This window comes from Thamnophis sirtalis, unplaced genomic scaffold, assembly GCF_051295495.1.
Source record: "Thamnophis sirtalis isolate CommonGarterSnake01/CBP01778 unplaced genomic scaffold, rThaSir2_p1.2 scaffold_2, whole genome shotgun sequence".
Taxonomy (NCBI): Eukaryota; Metazoa; Chordata; class Lepidosauria; order Squamata; family Natricidae; genus Thamnophis; species Thamnophis sirtalis.
This window is the reverse complement of record NW_028261382.1, coordinates 88,618,096-88,640,320: the sequence shown is the minus strand read 5'-3', so window position 1 is coordinate 88,640,320 and position 22,225 is coordinate 88,618,096. Positions and strand designations below refer to the sequence as shown.

The 22,225-nt window shown below is 40.3% G+C and overlaps 1 protein-coding gene across 2 annotated transcripts in view; it reads left to right on the top strand.

Annotated features, from left to right (window-relative positions):
• KIRREL3 (kirre like nephrin family adhesion molecule 3) overlaps positions 1–22,225 on the top strand; it is a 781,414-nt gene that overhangs the window by 538,749 nt on the left and 220,440 nt on the right. The gene's annotated exons all lie outside the window — the stretch shown is intronic.

The following is a 22,225-nucleotide window of genomic DNA, read 5'->3' as shown; positions in this document are numbered from 1 at the left end:
AGCTGTCCAGCTTCTTCCAGAATGCTGGGAGAAGGGAAGTCCAGCATTTCCCTGGATAATCAGTTAGTAGTAACCATCTGGTAGATAGACTCCATATTCCTTGAAGCTGAGGCCAAAGGTATCTGAAGGATACTGAAGAGCGTCAGCTAACATTATCTGGTAAGGCTAATACATTCCTTGTTCTGCTTTCACACTGTACAGTGATATATCAGCCAACCTGTTTTTTTTTCCAGAATGAGTTACTGCATAACTCTTAGCAGCCCCTTTCCTTTTCTCTAAATCTATGGACTTCTCTTTAAATCCTTTAAAGGAAGGATAAGGAATTTCTGTAAAAAATAATGATGAATACATAATAATAACCCAGTCCCAGTGGACTCCAAGATATTCATTTCAGCCCAGAAATTCATGCTCGAGTTCTTTATTGCTGTATCTTCCTGGATAATGACTGGGGAAGAAAGACAGAACATTCTCCTTCTGAGTTGTGGGTCAACAGACTTTAGTTTCAAGATCCAACTTTGACTGCAGAAATGGCCCCATTTTCAGACAACTAAATACATTACCAAAGATCTAATTCAACTATGTGACCTAATTTTGGCCAAGATGTTCATACGTCTGGAAAAATAGTTGGCAATTATTGATAATCAGATGAGAACTCACTCGGATTTTGACAGGTGTGCTATAAAAGCATCTCCGAAGATGAGAATATAGAAGCTTTCAGCTTTAAAAGTTTGCCTGCTCCAACTTACAAGCTAGGACCACCCAATGTATTTATGCTGATCTATATGGATTTGATAGTGAAGATGTGATTTGATTTGTTTGCTTACTTCACCTACGTCTTATGATTAGGCTTATTAATATTTATCAAGATTCCTCAAAATGCATGTATTTCTGCCCATTTCTTATCCAAAGATAAAACTTCTGTAACTCTATTGCTGTAACATACTGCTATTCCAACTCATTTTCTATTTTGGAAACAGTTATTTGATGACAAATTGTAGAAGAGGAAAGTAAAAACTTTATGGTTTCATGTATATCTGCTAAAACATCCATTTCCCCACGTCTGGTAAACTCCCAAACATTCTCATTTCCTCACATACATTCAAGGTGCTTAACTCTTTTCTCTTTTACTGCATTCCAACCAATAGATTTTAAAAAGACAGAAGGCATTTAAAGATAATGACAATAATTTCCATGTATATAGTCCTGTTTTATTTATTTATCAGGAAACCAGGAAACCGTTTGACACATCTTGTAGATTCCAAAGAAGATTAGAGGGGGTGAGGTTTGCCTCATCTTGGTGAGCAATTCAGCATGGAACATAACTATTCCCCAAAATGTCCCATCCTTCATCACTCTCAGAGTGCTAGGAGGCCCAGCAATAATTCTGCAATAAATGAGAGTTGTAAAAAGAAGAATGCATTTTCGAGCAAGCACATCAAATAAATAAATGAATCGCGCGGGAATCGTTCTGTAATAAAAAAGCAGCAAAAAGCCTTTAGAGTAGAATGCACACTAAATAAATAAATAACCCAACATACAGCGCAGAGGGTGTTCAAAGAAAAAGCTTTGGATGTCAAACTTACAAGGCGCATGTATACAATTTAATCCCGCATTTGCTTGGGTTTGTAGCACACATTCCTGGAACCTTCTGAATCTCTGCACTGAGTAATGAAGGAATAGATGTAACATCTGGATTAAGACCCGGTTTGCAAAACTGTACTTAAGAAGTGAAAGAAACTTCACCTGCCCGGCTTCCCTTTGAAAAGGCAGAGGAGCATGACAATGTGACAAGTGACAGTTCCTAAAATTATCCCTTCTGCACAGAACTTGCCTTTTATCAAATCCCAGCCTCCCACAAAACCTCCTGGGCTGCAGTCATAAATTATATTTGGTTTTCAGGGGAAACTGCCAGGCTCTGGAAAGAGAGGCCAAGAAGGATAAAAGCAGGGAATTGAGCTTGTAGAAAAGGCACTTAGTGATATTCATTCAAAATTCATAGGCACAAAATTGCAGTCTGCCTGGATTTGTTTCCTTCTGGAAATTACAGGAAAGTACAGCCACCTAAAACTGTTATTCAAATAGCCACTTTAACGTGATTAGGCTTGCTAGAGTCTGTACTTACAGATGAAGCCCCAGCAGAGTCCCATGTGCCACCAAGTCAGGATATGAAGCTGCATAAAGCAGAGAGCTGATGGAGTGTTGAAAAGTAGAATGGATATGCAGGATAAGGCCAACAGCAAGTGGGGATGGGGGTAATTCAAAAAAGTCACCCCCTTTTTTTGTAGGAGAGATTTTCTGTCATTGGTATTTTGACATTACAAGAGAGGGTTAGAGTTAGGGTTGCAACTCATTGTTGCGAACTGACCATGATCAACTCGCCATGGGGACAACTTGCCACTACCAACTTGCTGTGGCCAACTCACCATCGCCAATTCACCATGGGACAATTAAACAATTCAATTTAATTATTTTATTTTTTTCAAAAAAATCATTTTAAGTCTTGTCTTTCACATTTCCTTTTGCATCCTTTCTTTAATGATTCTATTCCACCATTTCTTTCCATGTTAGCTTAACTCTTGTCCTGCAGTGAGTTGGGCATAGTGAGTTCGCCGTGGTGAGTTGGCCATAGCAAGTTGGCCTCAGTTGAGTTGTCCTAGACCCTAGATCGGGTGATGCCATCATGGTCCAGAATTTGAGAGCAATGTGTTCAACACTGACTGCAAGGATGAAACCACTTGAGCCAAAAGGTCTTGGGATCTGGTTGTTGGCCTGCAGAAAAGAAACCTCTTTCAGATCCATGGACTTTACTAATGAGAAGCACTTCTTGCTAGGGATTGAAAGCCCCCAAGGCAGAGCCCATACAAAGGCCACCTACACATCTACCTGTAGTCAATTTACAATTTACAACTGTAATTGAGCATAGTTTCAACTCTGAAGCTGACCTGACCGAAGCCATCCTTTCCTGCCTCATGGTTGCCATGAGCATTGAAAAGGGGAAGGGAGAGGGGGAAGTAGATAGATCAGCTAACAGTCAAAACAAAAGGTTTTCCTGAGATGAACCAAGGTCATCTCAACAGATGAAGGAGGAGAGGGGTGACCAAGCAGCCTGCCAGCTATATTCATTGGACTATGTGACCAGTAACATCTGGGAGGGGGGAACCTTTGCTCTTTTAAATAGGCTAAAACTGCGGGAACTCTTAGAGTTGGTTTTCACTAGCTGTGCCGATATGATGTTTCCAATAAATACGTTCTTTGAGGAATCTACCTGCCCTGGAGTTCTGCTTTTGGCAGACGCATTACTCAGAACTCTAACACATGGAATTACGGCCACAGGTTGTGCCAGTCGTTAAGTGGGTCACCAGGTGACTGAGCCCAATTTTACGAACCTTTTTCTGCACCAGTCATTAAACCAACAGGGTGACAGCTAAGTAAACACCATCGTCATCAGTGAACCTATTAGAAGTAAATGCCAGTTACCAGCAAAAAAACCTCAGTAAATTGCAGTCAGGTGATTATAGGATATTGCAAAGAGCTACAAATGCCAGCCAATTGCCAAAGGCCCAAAGTATGATCATGTGACTGCAGGGGTGTATGCAGCCATTAGAGCTTTCAATCCTGGTCTTAGGTAACATGGGAGACATTTGCGGTAACTTAGAATGGTTGCGCCAAGGTGGCGCAGTGATTAGGGTGCAGGCCACTTCAACTGACTGTTATCTGCAGTTCAGCGGTTCTAATCTCACCGGCTCAAGGTTGACTCAGCCTTCCATCCTTCCGAGGTGGGTGAAATGAGGACCCAGACTGTGGGGGCGATATGCTGACTCTATAAACTGCTTAGAGAGGGCTGAAAGCCCTATGAAGCGGTATATAAGTCTAACTGCTATTGCTATTGCTAAGTGACCCAGTATAAATTAAAGACTACCTGGACTTATGCAGAAAGCACCTGAGGATAGGACAAGAAGCAATGGGTGGAAACTAATCAAGGAGAGAAGCAACTTAGAACTAAGGAGAAATTTCCTGACAGTTAGAACAATTAATCAGTGGAACAACTTGCCTCCAGAAGTTGTGAATGCTCCAACACTGGAAGTTTTAAAGAAGATGTTGGATAGCCATTTGTCTGAAGTGATGTAGGGTTTCCTGCCTAAGCAGGGGGTTAGACTAGAAGACCTTCCAAGGCCCCTTCTAACTCTGTTATTCTATTCTATGTGATATCTTGACAAGACGCTGAGCGTGGCTACAGACTGTGTACTTACGATGAGAAACAACAGTTTTATCAGAAACTCATTGAGCTGCTAATCTTTTAGTTCAAAATGCTCAGAATCGTTTAGTTCAAAATGCTCAGAAGCCTACAACCTTTCTGCACTCAAAGTGTTATTTTGCCACTGAGCTGAAATCCTCAACAGTATCAGTTCTCTGACTGTAATGTAGCCTTTCTCTATCTGATGCCCTTTAAGTTAGCTGGGAGTTTGGGGGAATTAAATTCCAGCACATCAGAGAAAGGCTATTCTAAAATAAGTACATATTCTTTGGAATAGTCCTCCATTTATCACAAATTCCTAAAAAAAAAAAAAAAACGAGATTTTTTTTTTTTCCTCCAGCATGTAACCTACTTGTCCTGGGGACTCAATTTCATTTGTCCTCTCCATGTCTACATTCACAGATCATGCTAATATGGTTTTGTCTCTGAGATGGATGAATGGATGGATGGATACATAGATGCATGGATGAATGCATGGATAGATGCATAAATGGATGCATGGATGGATGCATGGAATAAATTTCAGGAATTTAAAAAGTTACTAGTTTTCACAAAGGTGGATTTTGAAAAGGTAACTGGACTTCCTTTGTTTTTTTCTTGAAGATGTTTTGCTTCTCATCCAAGAAGCCTCTTCTGTTATGAACTGAAGAAGTTTCTTGAATAAGAAGCAAAATATGCTCTAAGAAAAACAAAGAAAATCAAAAGCCTTTTGAAAAAGCTCCTTTGGGGCAACCGTGACCTGGATGACTGAGAATCTCACTATGCCAAAATCTTTCCCTTCCTCTACTCTACAGGATGGGTAGGCAGAAGGAACAAACTTGTCCAACATGTCTGAACTTCTGTTTAACTTGTTCAATATTTACACTCATATTATTTGGAAGCAGAATCAGGCCTTCATAGAAGCAGAAAATTCATTCACTCACCACACTCCTCCACAGCCATACTTGGCATCAGATTCCTGTGTCCCTTGAACCAAAAACACAATCATTTTTTCAATCCCCTTGACTTTCATTTTCTGAATCTTTCATTTCATTATTTCTCAACTGGGTGACTTTAAGATGTGTGGGCTTCAGTTCCTAGAATTCCCCAGTCTGCACTGCCTGTGGAATAGTGGGAGTTGAAGCCCACACATCTAAATGATGGCCTTTCAGTCTTTTAGTCGTTTCTCTCATTCATTCCTCTCTATCGCATTCCTGTGCCTGATTCCTACAGAATCTAGGTTGACGCACACTTAATTTTTAATAGAAGCAAAGAAATAATCAACCAAATAGCACCCTTCCTCCCTCAACAACTCCCTAGCATAATCAGCCAGCCTTACACCCATTACATTTTCACACATCAATCAAGGTGTTGGTAAATGTTTGTACACATGCAGGCGCCTCCATATGTGGGGATGTCAAGAGCGTTGGCAGTTGAAGATACGAAGCTTGGCAATGATTCGAGTGTAGTTACTGCAGCAACCATTTTCAGAGGGAGCTGCAAAATATGAAAGAGGTGTAAGAAGCTGCCTTATATCAGCATGGAATACCCCATTCAATCGAGCACTATCTATTTCAGCCAGTAGGGTTTCTCTTGCATTTCATTCAGAGAAGGGTCTTTTGAAGCTCTAAACCAGGGGTGTCAAACTTAAGGCCCGTGGGCCAGATCAGGCCCGCAGGGTGCTTAATTCTGGCCCATGGGGCAGCTGTGGAAACGATGAAGGACCGGCCTGCAATACCTCTGCCAGCAAAAATGGAGCTTGGGATCCAATGCTATAATAGCCAGGTTCTGTTTTCACTGGCGGCCACAGTCACACAGCGGATCCTACCAACTTTACTGCAGTGACTAGAAATAAAATATTTCTATATATATATACAGTTGACAATATTCTCAGGTGAAAAAGTAAAGTGTCTTTGGGGAACTGCCATGCAAATAGTATAACTAATTTCCACCTGACATACAATATAATGACAGAAAAAATGGGCAGACATAGCACATTACTGATTATAAGAGAAGAAAAAAATAACTTATCCATTCAGCATCTGGATTGGATTGTATTGGATCTGATCGGGAAAGACATTAGAGGAATTAATCTGCAGCACAAGATATATATATATATATATAAATATATTTTGTGTGTGTGATAAGAATGTGGGTGAATGTGGATATGTAAATACAAATGCACACACTCATCCACACATCCACAAAAATACTTACGTACACTTATCAAACTTTCACAGTTAATGAGGTAACCCATCCTGTATGACAAAGAAACTCATGAGGAGACCCATTATCATAATATTTTCTAGCAGACTTTTTCTCATTATACCCAACTGGAAAAACCACTTATCTTCTAGGCAGGCTAAAAACCTTTCATTCTTATCCACATGAAAATCTTATCTAAAGTTCAGATGGCAACTTTGCAAAAAAAAGAAGAAGAAGAAGAAGAAGAAAAAGACATAATTAAGAGGAAAGAAGCTTATAAAACGCTGATAGTATTATTTCCAATCTTCTCCCATCATTTATTATGTCTCTCTCTCTCTCTGCATGTGTGTGTGTGTGTATTTATGAATGCAAAGATGCAGAAGGACCATTTGCAAATCCCATCTCAAATACGTCTTATTTAACAGGTTCGTTGGCACAGGCAGCAATAATAAATAATTGCAACGGAGTGCTTGAGGAATCTTGATGATATTACACTAATGCAGCTCTTTGTTTAATTTCTCTGACAAGGAGCTACAGCTAGAGGGAAATCGGTTTTGTAAGTTATACCTTCCAGGGATGCAGGCTGAGGGTCTGGATAGAAAGTCTGGGGTGGGAAAGAAAGGATCTCAAACAAGGAAACATTTCAAAGTTAGTGACAGTCTCTCAGGGCCATTAAAGACCACAATTTACCTTTTGACTGCATTCTGTTTCCTCTCAAATCCTTTATTTCCACCTTATTTATTGACTGAAGAGGCAGCAAGAAGAGTAGGAAGCGATTCTCCGGCCGCTAGTCTTACAAAAATCCATAGCAGAAAATTATTCTCAAGAGGAGGCATGTGCTTCTTTTTCCTTTTTTAGCATTTGCTGTGAACTGGGCTTAATTGAATTACTTTGCTTGGAAGGGGCCTGGAGCTGGATGTCTGCTGTTGTTTCAGCTTAGGCAGCTTTGCCTGGGGAGTAAGAAGCAGTGGTGGGGTGGGCATAATACTAATTGAGACAGCAGGCTTGCCCAGAAGTTCCTAACAAGATGAATGCTCAGGTTTAAATTTATTCTCCTCTGAGATCTATCTGGGCCTATTTATCAGAGACAATCCTAGGTGATTTGCAGAGCAGGCGAAGCCTTTATAATGTGCGTTTGCACACTTCGGACTTTCCCACTTCTAAGTAAGGAGTTTTATGCCCAAATCCTCTCTTTTTCACATTTCAGAATCAAAACAGAGCTGGAAGGGACCTTGGAGGTCTTCTAGTCCAACCCCTGCTCAAGCAGGAGATTTTATATCATTTCAGACAAGTGGCTGTCCAATCTCTTCTTAAAAAAAACTTTAATGATGAAGCACCCACAACTTCTGAAGACAAGCTGTTCCACTGCTTAATTGTCCTCACTGTTTCGAAGTTTCTCCTTATAACAGATAACAGATTAATGGAGTTGGAAGGGACCTTGTAGGTCATCTAGTCCAACCCCTCTCCACCCAAGCAGGAGATCCTACACCATTTCTGATTGATGGCAGTCCGGTCTCTTCTTCCCATAGAAAGGTTTTTATTTTCCATTTTCATAGCATATAATCACATGTGTACTATTATATAGTCAATATCCTGTTGTATTATTAAATAATTACATCAATTCATCTTATCATCAATTACCAAAGGGGGGAAAAAACCCAGTTATTGGCTCTTCTGCTCTCCATACACCATATTTATACCTTATCCGACACTTTCTTCCCACTCTTTCCTCCCTCTTTCTACATCCTGTCTTCCCTCCATCATTTTCTACTCTACTTCCCCTGACTTTTTCCTTCTCCTCTCTCCCCTTACCACTCCTCCTTATACACCTCATCTTCCCCCTTCACCCTCTCTCCCGGTCTCTTCTTGAAAGCTTCCAGTGATGAAGCTCCCACAACTTCTGAAGGCAACTTCTGTTCCATTGGTTGATTGTTCTCCCTGTCAGAAATTTTATCCTTATTTCCAGGTTGAGTCTCTCCTTGATTAGTTTCCATCCATTGTTTCTTGTCTGCCCTTCGCGTGCTTTGGAAAATAAGTTGACCCCTTCTTCTTTCTAGCAGCCCTTAGATATTGGAATACTGCTATCATATCACCCCTGATCCTTGTTTTCTCTAGACTAGCCATACCCAGTTCCTGCAACCGTTCTTCATGTGTTCTAGTCTCCAGGCCTTTAATCATCTTAGTTGCTCTTCTCTGCACTTTTTCAAAAGTCCCTACATCTTTTTTTGTAATGTGATTACCAAAAGTGGATGCAGTATTCCAGGTATGGTCTTACTTAACTTTTATAAAGCAGTACTAACACTTCACATGATTTGTGTGCTATGCCTCTGTTTATACAACCAAGGAATTTTATGAAATAACACAACAAAGAATTCATACAAATAGAATAGAATAGAATAGAATAGAATAGAATAGAATAGAATAGAATAGAATAGAATAGAATAGAATAGAATAGAATAGAATAGAATAGAATAGAATAGAATAGAATAGAATAATTCTTTCTTGGCCAAGTGTGGTTGGACACACAAGGAATTTGTCTTTGGTGAATATGCTCTCAGTGTACATAAAAAGACAAGATACCTTCGTCAAGAATCATAAGGTACAGCACTTAATGATAGTCATAGGGTACAAATATGCAATTGGGAAACAATCAATGTCAGTATAAATCATAAGGATACAAGCAACAGTCCTGCAGCCATAAGTGGGAGGAGATGGGTGATAGGAACGATGAGAAGACTAATAGTGATAGTAATGCAGCCTTAGTGAATGGTTTTACAGTGGTGAAGGAATTATTTGTTTAGCAGAGTGATGGCGTTCGGGGAAAAACTGTTCTTATGTCCAGTTGTCTTGGTGTGCAGTGCTCTATAGCGTAGTTTTGAGGGTAGGAGTTGAAACAATTTGTGTCCAGGATGCGAGGGGTCTGTAAATATTTTCACGGCCCTCTTTTTGACTTGTGCAGTATACAGGTCCTCAACGGAAGCCAGGTTGGTAGTATTTTTTTTCTTTTGCAGTTCTGATTATCCTCTGAAATCTGTGTCTGTCTTGTTGGGTTGCAGAATCAAACCAGACAGTTATAGGGGTGCAGATAACACACTCAATAATTCCTCTGTAGAATGTAAAGGTAAAATGTGTAAATTAATGTGTAATACATACGATAGCACGGCCCAAGAAGAAGTGCATACAAAAGTGCATTTATTAGGGAAATACAGTTTAGCGATTACCTTGGTTAGTGTCCTTTCATGGTTATAACAATGATGAAAAAGAAACACAGTTATGTGTTCAGCTCAGAGTATTCCTTCCAAAAGCTCTGAGATGTTTATTAGAACAATGATGAAAATGTTAACATACATTGCAATTTCTAAGATGGGTCATAATTACTAATTAAATCTGATAGCCGTCATTTCCCTCAGCTGTCTCATACCTGACACTCAGCGTATCTGTCTTTGATCCCTCCAAATAATTAAGAGTGAACATTCCCCACCCCCTAGCATGATTAGATTAACAGCCACAGTTTCACTGTTTCTTCTGACAGAGAGAAAAGAATGGTGTCTGTAACAGAATTCTGTAAATTGAATTATCTAAAATTATCCCAACAGTTGGGTCCTTGCTATTCTCTGAATGGGCTTTTCTTTTGAAGATGTTTTATTAATGGCCTGCAAAAAGGAAAACTGGCTCAGAGAATAGGAAGAAACTAACAATCATGATCCTGAACTACATATATTCTCCACGATTGCCTAAAATAAATGGGATATAGGGAGGGTTTTTTCCTTTGGTTTCCCCTTCTCTTCCTGATTTTCTCTCTCACTTGTCTCGCACAAAATGTTGGCATTAAGCGTTCTGTGAACTGAAGCTCACACACAGACCAGTTTGTGAATCTGCTCCTATTTGAGATCAGAAGAGGATATTTTTGCTCCATGTCAATTTTGTCTTCTCTATGAGCAGCCACCGGAGGCGTGGTGGCCTTGTGGTGAAGAAGTTTGCCTCCCACTTGGAAGGTTGAGAGTTCAATCCTAGGTAGCGGCAGTTCTTTCTCTCTCCTAAGATGCAAAGCCAAAATGCCTGCTGTGAACTCTGCATGGCATCAGGAAGGGCATCCTGCCAGTAAACGCTCAGCTCCATCCAGTCACTCCAATTCTACCTTGAATCAAAAAATTACAGGGTTGTATAAAGGTGGGTTGTAAAAAGGGGTGTGGTGGCTCAATGTCTAAGATGCTGAGCTTGTCGATCAGAAAGGTTGGCGGTTTGAATCCCTAGCACCTCATAACGGAGTGAGCTCCTGCTACTTGTCCCAGCTTTTGCCAGCCTAATAGTTTGAATGCACATAAAAATGCATGTACAAAAATAGGAACCACCTTTGGTAGGAAGGTAACAGCATTCCATGCCCCGTTGGCATCTAGTCATGCCAGCTACATGACCACGGAGACGTCTTCGGACAGCACTGGCTCTTTGGTTTTGAAACGCAGATGAGCACTGCCCCCTAGAGTCGGGAATGACTAGCACGTATGTGTGAGAGGAACCTTTACTTTTATCTAAAAAGGGAGTTAACTTTGTCTTGTTTGGTGCTAGTAAAAGTCTGACTTATATCAGAAAGGATGCTCAGGGATGCTTCGGCCTTATCATCTTCACTACATCCAAAGCCTGAGATGAAATCCTTGTTCTGTCAGACATACCTGTGGCTATAAATGTCCTGAGGAGATTGAATCTCCTGTTTTTCTATCTTTATGCAAAATGCAAAATTTCATTGACACTGGAACAGTGTCATGTCTCTTCATGTGACGACGAAATCTGTTGTGGATTTCTGATGAATGTGTGAAGGTTACATAGCTCTGCTCCTACTTACAGGATGCTCCTATCTGCTGATATGAACAATAAGGTTTGTGTGGTTATAAGAAGCATTGTTTTATTCAAACTAATGGAAAAAAGATAGAATAATCTACATCTTGTTCCCTAACGTTGAACAGGAATGGGTTCTAATTCAGATTAAATTTAAATAATGATTTGTCCCTGCTGGAATAACATAGCCATTCACAAAGGGAGGTGGGATCCATCTTTTGCTAGAAAGGTAACATACTGTATTTTCTGAGGTTATGAGTAGACAGGCAGTAATGGCTGGATGTTTTGGTCTGTAGGAATGATCTTGAGAGATAGGGAAAGAGCAAGAGAAGTAATCAGATAAGATGCAGCTTAGCCTGTACAAGGCATGTACTCCTAACAAATGTTTCAGAAAGGACCCTCCCTAGTTTCTTGGGCTGTAAAGGGGACAAGGGAGAAATATACTTTGAGACTTGCAAGGTTCTGTGAATGTAACCTTACAATATAGTAGAATTAGTTCACCTGGCATGCTCCTGTCTATCCTAATTCACAAGGCGGATCTCAATCTTACACATAGTGTATGGTTCTTGACTTTTTATTTCTTTGGTGAATAGAATTACAACAGTTCCCATTTGAGCCTGATATGGTATAGGCTGCTACGAACAGTAGTTGGGCTGGAAAAATGGATCAAATGTAAGTTTTAACAAACAGAAGCACTGGTCCTCTGGATGCCGCAAGGGAAGATGGGTCATTCTTTACAGGCCTGGTCTCATCAGAGCAGGGGTGGGTTTCAACCGGTTCGCGGCGGTCCCTGCGAACCAGTTGGTCAGCGAACCCGGAAGTAAGTAACTTCCGGGAACGGCAAAGGGCCCACCCACCCACCCGCGTTCCTTACCCGGTTTTGACGAGTTCTGCGCTTCCACGCATGCGGAGGACGCATACAGCACCTGCGTGATCCTCCAGGAGCAGCTGGAGCATCGCACAGACGCTAGTACGCATGCGTGCACCGCGCGCGTGCACGAGGATGCCGCCCGCCCCGTTCCAACCAAACCGGTTGGAACGGGGCGAGAAACCCACCCCTGCATCAGAGTATTCATACAATTCACAATACCCTATTAAGATGCCTATCGTGAAGTGTGTGTAGTGTCTGATTAGTGACTTGCAATTCTGTTCTACAAGAGAGGTTAATTATTAAAAGAGGATGGCAGATATTAATGCTACCAGTCATGCAGGTGGCAGCTACTTTTGAGGCAGCATTTCTCAGCTCATCTTTTGAATCAGGCGAATTAGTAAGTACCCTCAAAATTGAAGTGTCTAGAACATTTAACATGGGGGTTGTGACTGAGATTCTAGAAAACAAAATGATTCTCTCTTCCCCTAGCCGTTATTTTTTATTCTCCAGTATAACCTCTCCACATTAATTAAATTATGGAGATGGGAGGCAAAGACGTTGGTCTTGAAGCAGCCTATCCTTCTTCTTATTCTCCTCTTCCTTCTCCTTCACCAAATTAGATGGTCCAGGAAATTATAACGTACATCCTCTCAAGGGAACTGCAAGAACATTGGCTTTGCAGTATTGAATATTAAAATTCACAGGAGAAACGTGTCAACTCTTTCAATCTGCATCTGATTTTAGTTTGTACTTAAAAGATTATCTGCCCAGATATTTGTTTTCTGTCACATTTCTTACTCCATTTGTTGATTTGATCTACTTGGCAACGTCTTGGTCTCTAACCTGGTTTTTTTAAGAGTGCATTAACCTCCCTTCATTACATCAGCAACTGATCCCAAACTTCAGGGAAGGTTCTTAAAAACAATTTTCTTTGCAGCGCGGGGGAATATAATTTTGAAAACACATCTCTGCATACATAGGGAGATGTTCTGGTGCGGGGCCAGCAACTGTTTAGTAGCAGCTGGAGGTTATGCATTCAGTCATCATGTGTTCTTCTTAAAATTGCCTGGATACATATTTTGGAGACATCAAGCCATGTAGAATTTGAAGTGAAAAAAAGAAGAGGTGGGGGGAAGAACCTTGCTATCGCAGTGAAAATGAAACATGGCTTCTGGAAAGTCATTGCACTGTCTAGCAGTGGCAGCTTTCCGCTTGTCTGCAAACAGTTTGTGCAGAGAAGAGTTAATGGAGCAGGTGAAAAAAAGAGAGAGAGGCCTAGCCAGAGGTCTTCCTGCCTTGTTTTTCATAAGAAAAGCGGGGGAAAGCATGAATTTGCTTAACACATTTTTATCTGCTTGTACAACGACTCTTGCTTGTTCTCAACACCTTGTTCTCGGTGAAATCACCAGCCTCTCTCCGCGATGCATTGTCAGCCTTAATTATTTCCCGTAGTTACACTGCCCCATATTCTTCTGCAAGACTGTATGTGGAGAAGAACTCCAGAGGTCAACAAAGCAGCTTGTTAATGTGTCTCTTGTTGCCACTGTTGTAGAACTAGGCGCCCAGGATGAATTCAACAGCCTCCTGCCGCTTCTGTGGCGGACCCGCTGTGTGACTGTGGCTGCCCAGAAGGATGAAAACATGAAGCCTCCTAAGGAGATGGAGGGGGGTGGGTCAAGCTTTTTCTCCATTCACAAGTGGAGCTGAATAGAATCATTGACTAAATCCAAGTCCTGAATGGTGGGAGAAATAATTACCCGCCAATTATTGAGATGGTGGAACCCCCCCCCCTTCAAAGGCAAATCGCGCTATCTTGCAATCAAAGGCAGCTCACACCGTTCTGACTCTACATGTTTGATACAGCGCCATTCACGGAGAACTCAAAGAAGGAAGACAGCACTCCGGCTTAGAGAGCTGAAGAGTTTGTGAACTGCCACCGCGAGTTTCTAATAAGCTGCACTTGAAAGACAAAATGAGTTGTCCAAAGAATGGTATTTCTGTGTCAGTTTTACCTCTTAACAAACAGCTTTCATGGTGCGAGATAGGGAGGGATGTGTGCGCTCCCATCTAAGATGTCTTGACAGGCTATGGGAAATGTGAAAACTAAGTGGCAAGTGATTGCTGCCTTGGATGCCAGTTTGCAATAAAGGCTGAGAGAAAATGAGCAATTTAGAAGAGGGGCAACATACTCATGTGACCACCCTTTTATGGAACTACAATTCCCAACAGCCCCAGCTGATATAAGACACGTTTAATTCAACCACATCTGGAGGACCAAATGTTTCCCTGTCTTTGATTTAGGTAATAATCTAGAATCTCAATGGAGGCCAGACTTTGAGGAAATCAGCTCAAGGTTGGCACACTAGAGTGAATTGTTTCAAGGATTTTTTTTTAAAGGAGATATAGTTAAAGATAAAGGAACCTAGATTTATTGTAATATGCACTTGTCTAATATATGCACATAAATTTATGGTTTTCCACAGAGATCTAAGCACAAATTGTTGCAGATTTCTCCAATTCATGAAATATATTTCCCATAGTCCAAAACTGTTGCTCTTTATTGGCGTTCTGTCCTCAGTTGGCATTACCTAATTAGAATTGATTTACCTGCTTTTATTTAAAAAAATAAAAACGCTTTAAACTAGCATCACAGAAAGTTCAATTTGCTATGAAGAATTTATTTTAACATGTTAGTGTTTTTGCAGTTGTTCCTCACCTGGAAATTCACAGTAGTCTTCATGCTGATAGAACTATGTTCTTTTGAAATGGATATACAATAAGTGAAATCTTGCTTGACCAGTTCAAAGGTTCATCTAACCCAGCCTATTCTTATTTAGTATTGTCCAGCTATGTGGACTGTGATTACCAAAATATCCACTCAACTTAGATGTTCAAGATTTTGATGGACTTAATCTTCCACAATTTGAACCAACCAACATTACATCTTCCAGTAACAAATGCCATTCATTAATCATATTTGGAGGAAACAAACATTTGCATTGGATTGTGGATGCTTTGGATTCCATCCCCCCAAAACCTTTAACCTCTTTAAATTAAGAGTCTCTTTTTCTGAGATTTCATTGCAACTGCAGAAATAAATTTTGCAATCAGGAAATGATGCAGCTGCTTTAAGAAGCTGCAGCTGCTTTAAGAAGCTGCAGCTGCTTTAAGAAGCTGCAGCTGCTTTAAGAAGCTGCAGATTATTGTTAGCTCATGCCTTCTGAAGAACTTTTCCAAAATTGATTGTTTCTGTTCTTGGTTCAGAATAAACAGTATGAAAAAAAAAAAGATGGACTAAAGACCATTCTTAGCCTTTGAATGATAATGCTGAGAACAGCATCTTTAAAAAGTGCGATGGGCTGGAGGATCAACTCAACTGATTTAAGCTTCATTAATACATTTAATTTATTAGACACCATTTCATTAATAAGACTGCAGAACTTTGGATTTAAAGGAGAAGTTTCATCAGAGCCCATCGGACAAATATATAGCTCATATCTGCAAATATTTAAACCAAAGTTGCTTTTTTTTTATTGAATTGAAGCAGCAGAGGGCAGCTATGCAATCCTGGGGAAAATGCAGTTGTTTTAAGAAGCTGAAATCAGGCCAAACCATGCCATCTTTTTGCTTCTGAATCTACAAGTTACTGAACCCTAGTTTTGAATAGTTTTCCATCTCTGACAGTTTGTAAATTAAATTTATGGGAAGAGGTCTGAGGATCACTCACAAAAGTTTGGAGGTGGCAGATTCAGACTCGGCCTGTAAGTTTGTATTTCACTGGTACAAACTCGCAGATGGATGGGAATAAGGAAAAACAACAACTAGAATTTATATGTTATCACACTCTTGTTAGATTTCATAGCCTTCCAAATATATACAGGTGAATGACGCCTTATCTGAGGTTGACATGCTGGCTGCAAATCTCTGCCCATTAGATAGCAGCAAAGAGATTCATGAAAATAACTGTTTGCTATTATGGAACGATTGTTTGAATTTTTAGAACAGGTAAAAACAGGTAGGGCATGGCTGATCATAGCAAACTGAAATGAGCAATCAATCTGTTTTAACTTTGCAATCTGGCTTTAACTTTAATGCCTTTGGAAGTTTTTCATACTTTACTGCACCTGCTTTCATTTCACTTATTTGTGAAGTAGTGAGTTTGTGTTTAACTTCTGAGAAGAAACATGGAGGTCCTAGGGAGAGCTGAACGGAGAAGGCGGTTGTTTAGAGAGCTTGGTCCTACCAACATTTCTTCTTTCTCCTCCTGGCACCTACTTGTAAGAAAAAAAATTTTTAAAAAAAAAGCAGAACAACAATACAAAACACAAAGTCCACCCATAAAGTCAGGTGGTTACTTCCTCCTTGTGCTCAGCTGTAGACTTTTAATATCCCAAGTAGCAGAGATTGCAGAATTGCAATGGCTAACAAGAACCCTAACCATTTCCAAACTTGTAGGTAAGGTTGAGAACTGCTGGCTGATATTAACCTTCAACTAGTGCTCCTTGTCTCTGTTATCCTGGAAATTATACAAATATCCTTTGAAAAAATTGATCTCTCTTTTTTTGCCCCAGGATGTTCCATGGGACATAGAATAATAGAGTTGGAAGGTTGATCTTCTAGTCCAACCCCCTGTTCAAGCAGGAGACACTCTACCATTTCAAGGAAATGGTTGCCCAGTCTCTTTTTGAAAGCCTCCACCAGTGGTGGGTTTCAAAAAAAATTTCGAACCTACTCTGTGGGTGTGGCCTCCTTTGTGGGTGTGGCTTGCCAGCCATGTTTTCTTTCTCTCTCTCCCTCCCTCCCTCTCTCTCTCTTTCTTTCCTTCCTTTTGTCTCTCTGTCCCTTTTTCCTTCTTTTTCTTTCAACTCTCTCTCACTTTTTCTTTCTTTTTTCTTTTTTTCTTTATTTCTTTCTTCCTTTCTTCCTCTTTCTTTCTGTGTGTGTGTGTGTGTGTGTGTGTGTCAGTGGTGGGTTTCAAAAAAATTTGGAACCTCTGATGTAGGTGTGGCCTGCTTTCTGGTGGAACCTCTTCTAACCAGTTCGGTAGATTTGACGAACCGGTTCTATCAAACTGGTGCGAACTGGTAGGAACCCACCTGTGGCCTCCACTGATGGGGCACGCTATTCTACTGATCGATTGCTCTCACTGTTAGGAATTTTCTCCTTAACTTTAGGTTGCGTCTCTCCTTGGTTAGTTTCCATCCGTTATTTCTTGACCTGCTTTCTGGTGCTTTGGAAAATAGGTTGACCCTCTCGTCTTTGTAGGAACCTCTGTTGATTTTAGGTTGCTTGGCATGAAATGCAGGCAAAAGCGAAAAGCAGAAATAAAAGCAGGCATAAAAGGGCCTGAAATTCTTAGGATGAGATTATGATCAGGATGTGATTAGCAACCAGGCTTCATCAGGAAACATTTTCTTGCCAACACACATGGCATCTCAAGAGTAGGAGAATACCCCCACCCCACCCGACATGCAGCTGTAATGTATAGAAATTGGTAATTCATATTGGAAGAAGAGAGAGAGAGAGAAATGAAAGAGAGAATACACATAGAAAGAGCTTAATTTCGTCCAACTTACTAAGAATAAAAATAATTAGCCCGCACAGCTCAGCCATGATTGGCAGATGTACAAAAGCTGAAAGAGTTTTGCTTCTTGCAAGATCTTGGAGGAAAGGGTGGGAGGGAAGTAAGAAAAGAGAGAGAGAGAAAAGTTGAAGAAAAAGGGAGAAAGTCGAAAGAGAACTTTTCATTGTATAGCTATGAGAATTTGTGATACAGAATGTTTTGATAGTCCAATGTGCGTTTGAGTACGATCTCCTTGCAAATGGCCAATTAAAAAGTTACAGTTTTGCAATTCAGTTATAACAAACCATAAAAATAGTCTGACTCTGCTCTCCTGCCCACGCAGAACTCAGGAGAAGCAGACTGATGCATTGATCCAGCTCCTTTATTTCTTTAAAACCAACCAAGGAATAAGTTCATTGGTATAACCCTTAGGAGAGACCCTATACAACACAGTGGATTTTCATATACTTGTAGAATGGAATGGAATGGAATGGAATGGAATAGAATTCTTTATTGGCCAAGTGTGATTGGACACACAAGGAATTTGTCTTTGATGCATATGCTCTTAATGTACATAAAATAAAAGATACATTCATCACAAATCATTAGGTACAATACTTAATGATAGTCATAGGGTACAAATAAGCAATCAGGAAACAGTCAATATCAATATAAATCAAAAGGGTTAGGATTAGGGTTAGGGATGCAGTCATACAGTCATAAGTGGGAGGAGATGGGTGATAGGAATGATGAGAAGATTAATAGTAATAGTATTGCAGATTTAATAAACAGTTTGACAGTGTGGAGGGAATTATTTGTTTAGCAGAGTGATGATGTTCGGGGGAAAACTGTTCTTGTGTCTAGTTGTCTCAGTGTGCAGTGCTCTATAGCTTCATTTTGAGGGTAGGAGTTGAAACAATTTATGTCCAGGATGTGAGGGGTCTGTAGATATTTCTTTGAGTCGCACAGTGTACAGTGTACAGGTCCTTAATGGAAGGCAGGTTGGCAGTAATTGTTTTTTCTGCAGTTCTGATTATCCATTGAAGTCTGTGTCTATCTTGTTGGGTTGCAGAACCAAACCAGACAGTTAAATAGGTGAAGATGACAGACTCAATAATTCCTCTGTAGAACTGTATCAGTAGCTCCTTGGGCAATTTGAGCTTTCTGAGTTGGCGCAGAAAGAACATTTTTTTAATGACGTTTTTGAAGTTAGGTATCCATTTTCGATCTTGAGACATGATAGAACCTAGAAATCTGAAGGTCTCTACTATTGATTCTATTCATATACTTGTTTCATGATGAAAAATTGAACAGCCCATTCTCAACAGAGGGAGAGAGGGGAATTTGACACCACCTATCTCCTGTTTACAACACGGTCCTTTCAGCAGTTCCAAGAAGGTTCCACACACAATTTGCACTCTGATTCAATGACTCTTGAGGATATGAATAAACCCCCAAGTGACTTCAATGACTCTCAGAAAGATATAAATCCTTCCATTTCCCCACCATTCAGTTAGAACTGAAGAAGCTTCTTGGGTGAGAAGCAAAACATCTTCATGGAAAAGCAAAGGACCATCTAGTTGCTTTTTGGAAAAAAAACACCTTCGGGGCAACCATGACCTGGATGACTGAGAATCTCCATAGACTTCCAAGATGAACCTTCCTCTGGCTTCAGTAAATGTTGTAGATGATGGTAAAAGGTTTGTTATGAAATGGAAGAAAACGTATTCGACCAGGAACAAGAGATTTGCCAATTTCAGGTGCAAAAACAATTTGATCTGTTAGTCTCCAGTGATTGGTACAACCAAATGGGTACCAGAAAGGAGGGTTATTCTTGATGGTTTGCTGCATGATTCATCCTTATTGCATCCATAGATAACTGACTTACCATTCTATTTACGATGACTTCCTAGGTAACTGGAGTCTTGAGGTTCACTTTGAGCACTGAGATTTCAATTTGCACAGTATATGAATATAAAAACAGGTGGTTGGGCAGCCTTTAGTCCCTGGTATGATGTAAAATTATAGTCCCTGATGGCAGTGGGAATAGACATAACAGAATAACAGAGTTGGAAGGTATCTTAGAGGTCTTCTAGTCCAACCCACTGCTCAAGCAGGAAACCCGATACCATTTCAGACAAATGATTGTCCAATCTCTTCTTCAAAACTTCCAATGTTGGAACATCCACAACTTCTGGAGGCAAGTCGTTCCATTGATTAATTGTTCTCACTGCCAGTAAATTTCTCCTTATATCTAGAAAGTTGCTTCTCTCCTTGATTATTTTCCATCCATTGCTTCTTATCCTGACTTCAGATGCTTTGGAGATGTTTCCACATGAGATGGAAACAGTTTTGGTCACTCTTTTGCAAAAGAGCACAAAGGAAAGAGAGAAGTCATATGTGGGAACAGTTCTATGTAGAAATACAAGAACAAAAGTCATGGGAAGAAAGCATGGCTGAAATATTTCATTTGATAATGTAGGAGAAAAACAACGGACTCGTCCCTTTAGCTGTGCATATGCATAAATGACCATTGTATTGTCGACCGACAAAAGTTTTTCGCATTACTCATGTTTGAATTACAATTATAAGACAACATTTTGTCCTTTTTTTTAAAAAAAAAATCCACCTCTCTTTGTCTTCCTGTCCTTGGGCAGCTTAACAGTAATAGAGGGGGCCTGGCCTGAGCAAGGATGATCAAAATGATTAAAACCTTCCCCGACAGGATAGAGACTTTGATAGATTCTATTGGTAATGTGGGCAACATTTCTATCTGTAAAATGTGGTAGGGAAATCTATCTTCCTGTCATGGGACGGCTGCCGCAGTGTAACCAATAGCCCCAGCATTCGAAGAGGTTAACAACTGTCATGGGGCTTGTGACAGGAAGTCTGACTTTTCTCCTTGCTTCCTTCCCCTATTGCATCAGTGTCTCAGGCACAGTGTAAGAAGGCAAGTGTTGACTTTTCTGAACAATGCAAAGTTCAGCAAAGAGTTTGCTTCCTCTTCTACACACACACACACACACACACACACACAGACGAGAGCTTTTCTAAAGTCTTAATTGCTTAGTTTCTGTCTATTGGTTCTCATGCGTGTCACGTTATTTTGGAGTGTGAAAAAGGGAGAATGAAACATTTGGCTTCATGAGTTGCGCTCTGTATTTTAGCATGTTTTGGGGTTTGGTTTAAGGCAATCCAGAATAACATCCTTGTACTGCCAGGGTGGACTTTATCATTCTCAAGTTTGAAGAGCAGACACAGCTTCCTTCTAGCACTGATGATGTTACCTAGTTAGGTAATGAAATGTCTGCAAGAAAACAGCCAAGCTCAGAGAGCACTACAACCTCATGGTTCAACCTTAAGCTTCAAATACTCTCTTCTGTTGGAATCTTACTTAACGAAATGATTGGGAGCCTATATATCAACTCCCACTAGAATCATGCAATACAATTTTGGGAGCAGAAACTTGCTTTTCTATTTCTGCGAATGCTGTCTGATAATATGAGCCTCAAAGTACATGCTATATAATATTCTAGCAGATCTAGTTCTCAAATAGATATATTTGTTTTGAATTCCGGGCGTTTATACAATATCCCTCAAAAAACAGATATAGAAAATTGTGTGTGTGACACCTGAATTCAAATATTATCGCCAATACATGACTCCACAATTTATCTTTTCAGCATTTTTTTTAAAGGCACTTATCTTTTGAGTTTCGTGTGTGAATTACAAGGAGGATGAAATAACAGCCTGTGTTTGGCCTCCCTAAGAGCCAAGGGTACTCTTAAAAGCACTCCAAGGGCCAATAAATGCTGAAGAAATAAAGGAAGGGGAAAGTAAGCAAAATAGAACTGGATAAAAATTTAAGGCACATCCAGAAAGAGGATTTAAGTAAACACTCGATTTTCTCATATTTTTCATTGCCTGTAATATGTTCCTGGGGTGACTGCAAAACTACATTTATTCTTTTAACTCCTTCCACAAAACAACAATGGCTACTCATTTATATGACGGGGGCCACCCAATGACCAAATAAACTCTTGTCAATTCTATACCTATCTGGAATAAAGAAGCCAGCACCCACATTAACATCACAGAAAGCCTCCTTACTATATCGAGACAAAGCATGTAACCATTGTCAACAATCTGACTGAGGCTTCCCAAGAGCAGGAAGCAAACTCCTTGTCCCAACAAAAACCTCTTTTATTAATTTACTGTGAATTCTGCTCATTCACATCCAGCAAAGTCTTTCAAGGAAGGATTTACAGTCACAGACCTTATCTGGCTTGGAGAGCTGACAGGCCAACATCTGCAAAACTTGGCAAGGAGTCTCAGAGAGTCATGATCCAATTAAGTGAACTAATTGTCTCCTGCAAACTCCACTCCCCTTTCGCTCCTCTTTTATTTCCTCTGGGAGGGGCCATTCATCCTCCACCTGTGGCCTTACTCCCAAGTCGACCCCTGTTCTTTAGCTGTTCCCTTCATCTGGCAACTCTGTGCATGCACACACTGGGAACAG